The following is a 7,948-nucleotide window of genomic DNA, read 5'->3' as shown; positions in this document are numbered from 1 at the left end:
ATGAATATATAATGTTTTAAATGTCTTTTATGTCTATTCATATTAGTTATTTTTATTGACTCATTCTATCATTCTATTGATGGGTTGTAATAATTTGTGTCCTAATACTAAATTATCATTGAATTCACCATCTACATTTTATTTGTTCATTTATTTTAAGTCAGTTATAGGATCAAACTGGACAGCTGGGGAGAGTTTAAAAAAGAGACTATTTACAAACTGTGGCCTGGTTTAAGGAACTAGAGCTGGTTGTGGCCTAGGTTTGAATGGGCAAGAGGGAAGGAAAGAAGGTAGCTACATGAAGAAGATTGCTGGGCAAGAGATGTGATCCCTATTAGAGAGATGCACACAACCAACAGTGGCAATACATGAAGGGAATCAGTGGGGTCAACCCTCCCTCCTCAGTTTCTTCCCTGCCTCCCACTTTCTTATCCCCATTTAAACTGAAGCCAGAGAGCAGGAAGGCCATTGATGCCTTCTGTGAGGGCCTGCTTTCCAGGGCCCAGAGCTTGGGTGGGAAGAGATCAACCAAAGTACTGGTAGGCATATATGCATAATCCATGGATACAGACATAGGGTGGTGAAGCCTGGGATGGGGCTGACGGTGGGATAGAAGAGGGGGAAAGGGGACATATGTAATACTTTCAACAATAAAGATGAAAAAAAATAAAGTTTCCAATAATCTAACATGGTCCAGTGCCTGTGTTCTCTATGCCCATTCTCATTATATGTATAACAAGGACTCACACCAATGAAATAAAAAATGTTATTAAATATTCTGAAAGGAATAATGAGGATCCTGTGTTTAAAAGACAGAAGTGGTGACTGGGCCTAAGAAAGGTATCAATGTGGCTAGAGCTTGGTGAAAAAGAGCACATTGAGTTTTGGAGGAGGATAGAGAGGATGCCAGGAGATAATAAATTTTCAAGGACTTACGTTCATGGTAAGATGTTAGGTTTTATTCTAAATACAATGAAAGTCCATTCAAGGCTCTTAGATAGGGATTGTTCTGAGCAGATCATCTAAATTATTTATTACTTAAAATAATCCCTGATAAATTCCCTGTACCAGATGATTGATATAAATAAGTAAGTGAGTAATATTCTTTTCTGAGGATGTATGGTGGATAGATATGGGTTGGGTGGCAGGGATATATTTTAAGTACTTTCTGTTTTCTTAGTTCCACATATTTGTGTGTGTGTGTGTGTGTGTGTGTGTGTGTGTGTGTTTTAATTTTTCAGATATAGGCTTGATGGCTTACAATTCCCTAAATGCCCAGAATAAATTTGAGATGTTACAATTTTTTAAAATTATAAATAAGTATATATGAACTAGTGTTTTTTGTGTTTGGTTTTTTTTTTGTTTTTAAATATCTTATATATCTACTACAGGCCCGGTAAACAAATTTGTGCATAGGTGGGGTCCAGCTGGCCTACCCTGATTGGGGCTGATCAGGTCCGGCCTGACGGGGGGAGAGGCTGTAGGTGGTTGGCCGGCCCTGTCCCCTGGTCAAACTCCTGGTCGAATGCCTGGTAGAGGGGAAAATTTGCATATTAGCCTTTTATTATAGAGGATATTTCTATTTCTTACTGTATCTTTATAAATTACACGTATCTTTGACATCTTTACTAGAACTTTTTTTAGCTTATTGATGATTATTTCCTTAAAGTGTAACAATTTTATTATTTTCAATACCTGTATTTGTTTTCCACTACTTTCTAACTTAGTCGTACTAAGTCCTTATTTTCCTCTGTATTTTTGCCACCCCATAGTACAGAATAATGTCTTGACTGTGTCTTTGAGTATAACTGTAAAGTAACCAACCAATTTGTGTTGTTTTTTGCTTGGTAATAATGTCACTTAAACATTTGAGTTTTATTATAAATCCCATATTGGTTACATCTCATATTTGGAGTATTTTTTCCTATTATTCTTCCATTTAAAAAGACATATTACTGCAATGTGATTAAATTTTTTCAATATAATTTTAAATTTTAAACAATGAGTTTTCCTGTATGACTTTATTCTATTTCCTATGCTTGTCCCCAGAGGCAATAAATAGGGGATATCTGGGTGAAGCTGGATTTTGGGGGAGAGGACCCCAATGGAGAGAGCAGACAGTGGTAGTTTCTCAGAGGAGAAGAAGGCAATAGAAGAAAGAAGAAGCGGGATTGGGGAGTGAGCCAAAAGTAAAGATAGGGAAAATATACAATGAACTGCATTAAACCAATCTGCTAAAATTATTAATGTTATGAAGGTTGAGGCATGAAGAAAGACACCATTTTGTTCTAGCTAGTCTGGAAGCTTAAACTTTTTTGAACTTTCCAGTCCTGCCTCTTGCCTACATATCTATCTGGACCTCTAGCTAACCCTCTGACAATGAATTCACAGGTCCAGACCTCCTGATTAACCCCTGAAGGACTCAAATATACATCCACTTAACATCAGACCACCGGATGTGACCAGACCTCCTGGCACCCATCACCCTAACTGCCTGACGTCTGATTGGTAATCATGCTGGACCAATCCTGGGACTAAGAATGCAAGACTGTTAATTCTCAAGAATGTACTTTTAATTTTTCTTTTTTCGTTGGAACACTTCTAGGTTTTCGCCCTGCTGTGTTCTCCCAGACCATTAAAAATTTTTTTTACAATTGATTATTAGCCAAAGTATTCAGTTTTTCTGAGTGTTTTCAACAGGAAAGTACCTTTTTCACTTAGACACAGTTTCTGATGCTTGAGCAAGCATTGTTCCCCATTAACTGATGCACACCAATAAGTGCAATTTAATGACACTGTCTACTAAACTAAGTAACTAAGTAAAGAGAAAATTACACAAACTATTGGGTCAAAAGTACATTTCTGAACCAAGAATAAAAAAGAAAGGAACTTCCAATATCCCAAAGTGTGCGAGTATTCCCAGAGAGTGAAAAATGTTTACATTTCCATGCTCTTTATAGTTGTTTTTTTTTGTACTTTCCAAATAGCAATGTTTGAATGCATTTGTTAAAGTGTTTATCTCAGCCTAAAGTTAAACACACTCATAACCATCTCTTAAATAGTACTTATTTCCCACATAAAGATGTCTTAATTAATTTTGTAATCATATGTTGATGGGTAAAACCATTATGGCTTAATTTTCTCTTATCAAATTGCATCTATTGACAGTCAGCCCCATTTTCACTTGGCACTTGTCATTTATCAATCCATTTTCACATACATTTTGACACGTGAATATGTGTGCATGTCTCAGTCACTAAGAACATGAATCTTTATTCTAGTCCTAGAGGATTCAGACCCCTCACACCAATGCAGGAAACCTGGGAGCTACAGGGGAGATACTTACTAACAACATTGCATAAAGGGCAATTCATGTTGAGTAGTAAGTGCTCTGCTCAAAGAGGCTTTGATTTGATGAGCCAGAAATAGAATCTCCCATTAGATGTTCCATGTCCACATCCACAGCTCATATTATAGCTTCAGGCCAAGGACTCGCTCTGAGATTTTATACCAGGTGATTGGTAGAGTTTCAACAAGTGCTATCATTACAAATGATATAAATTAAGCTCTTACTAAGGGCAGAGATCTGTGTTAAGTTTCAAACATCACATCTTTGTCACAGTTGCCTAATAAGAAAGGGAACTCCATCTTTCCAACTCACAGATAAGGTAACAAAAACACAGATCCCGGAAGGAAGTACTATCTTCAGACCTAGAAAGCAATGGACTTGTTTTCTGCTTAGTGACACTGAAGAGGCCTGTCTCGGTAGGTCTCAATCCATTCACAACGCCAAACCCCAGCCTCACTTACAACTCAGGGAAGTATAACATATCTTAGCATGGATGATCTCAGTTTAAAATTTTCACCAGCTAATACATCTGCCTGATCATTTCTCTATCTCAGGCATACTCTGATGCTTTGGGTTACCTGTTTCTTTCTAACTTTACCTATCATCTAGCTTGCAATTTCTCAATCTAATCTCTTTGTAACAGCTTCTTTTTTTAATTAAAAATTGGTAACATTAATCAATAAGAACGTTTTATACCAGCAGTTGTAAAACTGAATTCTACATAACAGTGATCACATGAAATACTTTATGACCAAAATATACCCTAACAAATATAATTCAGTCATGTTAATTCTCTTAAGCCCACCTTTGGAAAAATCACAATAAACTTCAAGAGTTTGAAATTCCTGGGGCCTTCTTTAGAGAGAAAAAAATGTTGATTTTATTGAACACTGCATTTCTAGGTGTTTTTAAGTATAAATCTCCACACAAATACCTTTTATTTTTATTATTATTTATTCATATCTGAAAGAAAAAATTATTTATGTATTTTATTATGCATGTATATATGCAATAAAATCTGTCTTGTTTAGGAAATCTTAGAAAGCAAAACCTAGGATTTATTATCAGGATTAAATATCCCCTATGGTGTCAACAAAGAATGATTCTGTGAAGGTTCTATTTTTGGCTGCCTTGGCATTAATTTCCTCACAGCTCACTGAAGGTCACACAATATAGACCATCTCCTCCCGCACTTCCCTTGGAGTAAATGCTCTCAAATCCACTGACTCAGTCACCAGGGGGCATATAGACTCACCCGCCAGGGAGCATATAGATTCACCTGTATGTTCTCTTCAAGTGCCTACATCAGTTAGAAATAAAAAATAATCCAAATACTATCTGTGGGAGACTGACCTCGTCTTCCAGGGGCACTCTGTTGAAGAGGAATCTGCAAACATACCTGTGCCCTGTTTAAAGAGTTTCTTGCCTGTCTGAAGGCTAGAGAAATGAAAGTCCAGCTCAGACAACTCCTGGACATTCATATGGAAGGCCAATGAGAAATCCACTTGGGATTCTTTTCCAGTAAAAGTCTTCAATACAAGTGACTTTCATTATAGACTTGATAGTGACAACTTAATTATCAAATACTCTGGAGAGAATGCAATAACAGTAATGCGACTTGACATGTAATTATCATTATTCCAATAGAATTACCCTGACATAGAGCTCAATCCTTGTTATGATAAGGTTTCTGAAATGTTCTTGTCCCCCCTGTGGTGCTGGTTTTACCACCCTTTGCTGTCCGCACCCCTTAATATGTTTTCCAAAAAAGTGTCAGCCAGAGAATAGAGAAAGAGTATATTAGGCAATGAAACTTATGTACCTTTTTCCCCCTGGACTTTTGCAGTGGACATTACCCCAAATTCTAAGGAACAGTAAGGGAATGGACATGGGTGCTTACTGGGTAGTTGTTATATGTGAGCTAAAAGCTTTTATACATATTTTATAAATCATCTCCACAATTTTCATTTAAAGATGAGAAAACTAAGGCTCATATAAGTTAATTTCCCAGGACCACCAGGGTTGTACTAATAGCTGGTATTGTAATTTATGTCTGTGTATTTTTTGTCATCAATTGCAAAGTTATTGCATTAAATTAATATATTGAATAATTTAGTCAAATGGTTCAAAAACCAAAAACAAACCAACAAAACAACAATAACAAAACAAAAAAAACACCCACAAAGACATATAGTGAAATCAGGCTCCAACCTTGGTCCCTCTGCCATATGTATGCATCTCGCCCCCAAAATAAAACCAGGTACCACTGAAAGTAGCTTTTCATATATACTTCCAGAGAGTTCTAAACATATAAACAGTAGTATTTTAAAAATACGAATTATATCATGCTATATACACTGTTCTTCACTTTGCTTTTTTTCACTTAATAACAGATCCTTATAATCTTTCTATATCTATATATATAAAAGCCTAAGCGACCATTATGGCTGAATGACCTGAACGACTGGTTGACCAGTTGCTATAATGCACCAGGACCAACAGGGGGCAGAAACTCAATGCAGGAGCTGACCCCTGGTGGTCAGTGCACTCCCACAGCCAACCTCCTGTGGCCCCTCACCCCAGCCAGCCATACACCCCCGATAAGCCTTGATTGTGGCCAAGCCGAGGGGCCCCACCATGTATGAATTTGTGCACTGACCCTCTAGTTCTACACAATAAAGCGGTAATATGCAAATTGACCATCACACCCTTGTACAAGATGGCCAACCCATTTGGTCAAAGATGTGCAGGGGAGGGCAGTTAGGGGTGACCAAGCCAGCGGGGGAAGGCAGTTGCAGGTGACTGGGCCGGCAGGGGAGGGCAGTTGGGGGCAATTGAGCCTGCAGGGGAGGGCAGTTGGGGGCGATTGGGCTGGCAGGGGAGTAGTCAGGTGTCAATAAGCCTGGCAAGGGAGTGGTTAGGGACAATCAGGCAGGCAGGCAGGCAAATGGTTGGGAGCCAGCAGTCCTGGATTGTGAGAGGGATGTCCAATTGCCAATTTAGGCCCGATCCCTGGGCCCTAAACTGGCAGTTGGACATTCCCCAAGGGGTCCCAGATTAGAGAAGGTTCAGGCTGGGCTGAGGGACCACCCCCTCATGCACAAATTTTGTGCACCAGGCCTCTAGTTAGTACATAAAGAACTTCCCTGTTTTATTGAAGTCGTACAACATCCATTTTACAGATGCACCACAATTCATTTAACCACGGCCCTATGATGGATATTGAAGTATTCAAGTTGCTACCTGTTTTGTGCTACTACATGCAGTATTATAACGAATATTTTGATATTTTGGCTAGGGTAGATGTGCTCCTAGGATTCTTACTATAGATAGACTCTCTCTCTCCCTCTCCCTCTTTTTCTCCCTCTCCCTCTGTTTCCCTCTCCTCCCCTCTCCCTCTCCTCTCCCTCTCGTTCTCTCTGATTTTTCTTCACCTTCTTTGCACATGAAAAATCAGCTAAGGAGTTCTGTAAATAAAAATAGCTGGGTTCTACCACTAGAAATTGGAGTGCAGCCTTAACATTGAGATTATAAAACCTTCCCAGGTGCTTCTGAAGTGGTCACAGTTGAGAAACACAGCTCTGAGCCCCTCCTACAAAATCTCCAAATGTCAAATTATGATGCTTATATGCTTTCAGTGTAAAAACAACAACAACAACAAAGAAGAAAAAGAAGGCGTGGGAGGAGGAGGAGAAGGAGGAGGAGGAGGAGAAGAAGAAAAGGAGGAGGAGGAGGAGGAGGAGGAGGAAAGAATAAGAGGAGAAGGAGGGAGAGGAGGGAGAGGAGGGGGAGAAGGAGACAGAGTGAAGAAAAATCCCACTTACACAATCAGTTTGGTTTCAATTTGAGGAAAATTGAATAGATATATAGTTTTCAGAATTAAATAGAACTGACTTTAAATTGCTTCAGGCAAATCCCTTGGATCATAAAACCGAGTCTTCCTTGCTTATCCCATTTTCTCCCCTCCACCATCTAATGCATCACCAATACTGTTAGTGTTAAACTTTATCTGACTACTTTTTTTAAATATATATTTTATTGATTTTTTTACAGAGAGGAAGGGCGAGGGATAGAGAGTTAGAAACAATGATGAGAGAGAAACATCAATCAGCTGCCTCCTGCACACTCCCTACTGGGGATGTGCCCGCAACCAAGGTACATGCCCTTTGACCGGTATCGAACCTGGGACCCTTCAGTCCACAGGCTGACACTCTATCCACTGAGCCAAACTGGTTAGGGCTATCTGACTACTTTTTAAGCAGTTCCCTCCAAACACATGCCAATGCCCCTGACCTTGAGGATGTAAATACTAGTAGGAATGCCACAATGCAGGGCTGACTCTGAAGACAAAGTGATTCTGGTAGCTCAGGAGGCAGCAGCATCCCGGGAATCTGAGGAGAGTTTTCTGGAGGAAGTTACGACAAACAGAGAATTAAATAATACAGAAATGTTAGCCAAGAAGTGGCTAAGGAAGGAAAGTGGAGTTTGGAAAGGACATTTTATTCAGTGAGACCAGTATAGTGTATGGGTGTGTTAATGAGGGAGCACTGCACAGAGCACAATTAGGAATCTGCAAATAATTGAGTGTCGCCTGAACGT

The sequence above is a fragment of the Myotis davidii genome, unplaced genomic scaffold, assembly GCF_000327345.1.
Source record: "Myotis davidii unplaced genomic scaffold, ASM32734v1 scaffold243, whole genome shotgun sequence".
NCBI lineage: Eukaryota > Metazoa > Chordata > Mammalia > Chiroptera > Vespertilionidae > Myotis > Myotis davidii.
The sequence above is the reverse complement of the archived record's forward strand: the minus strand, read 5'-3'. Positions refer to the sequence as shown.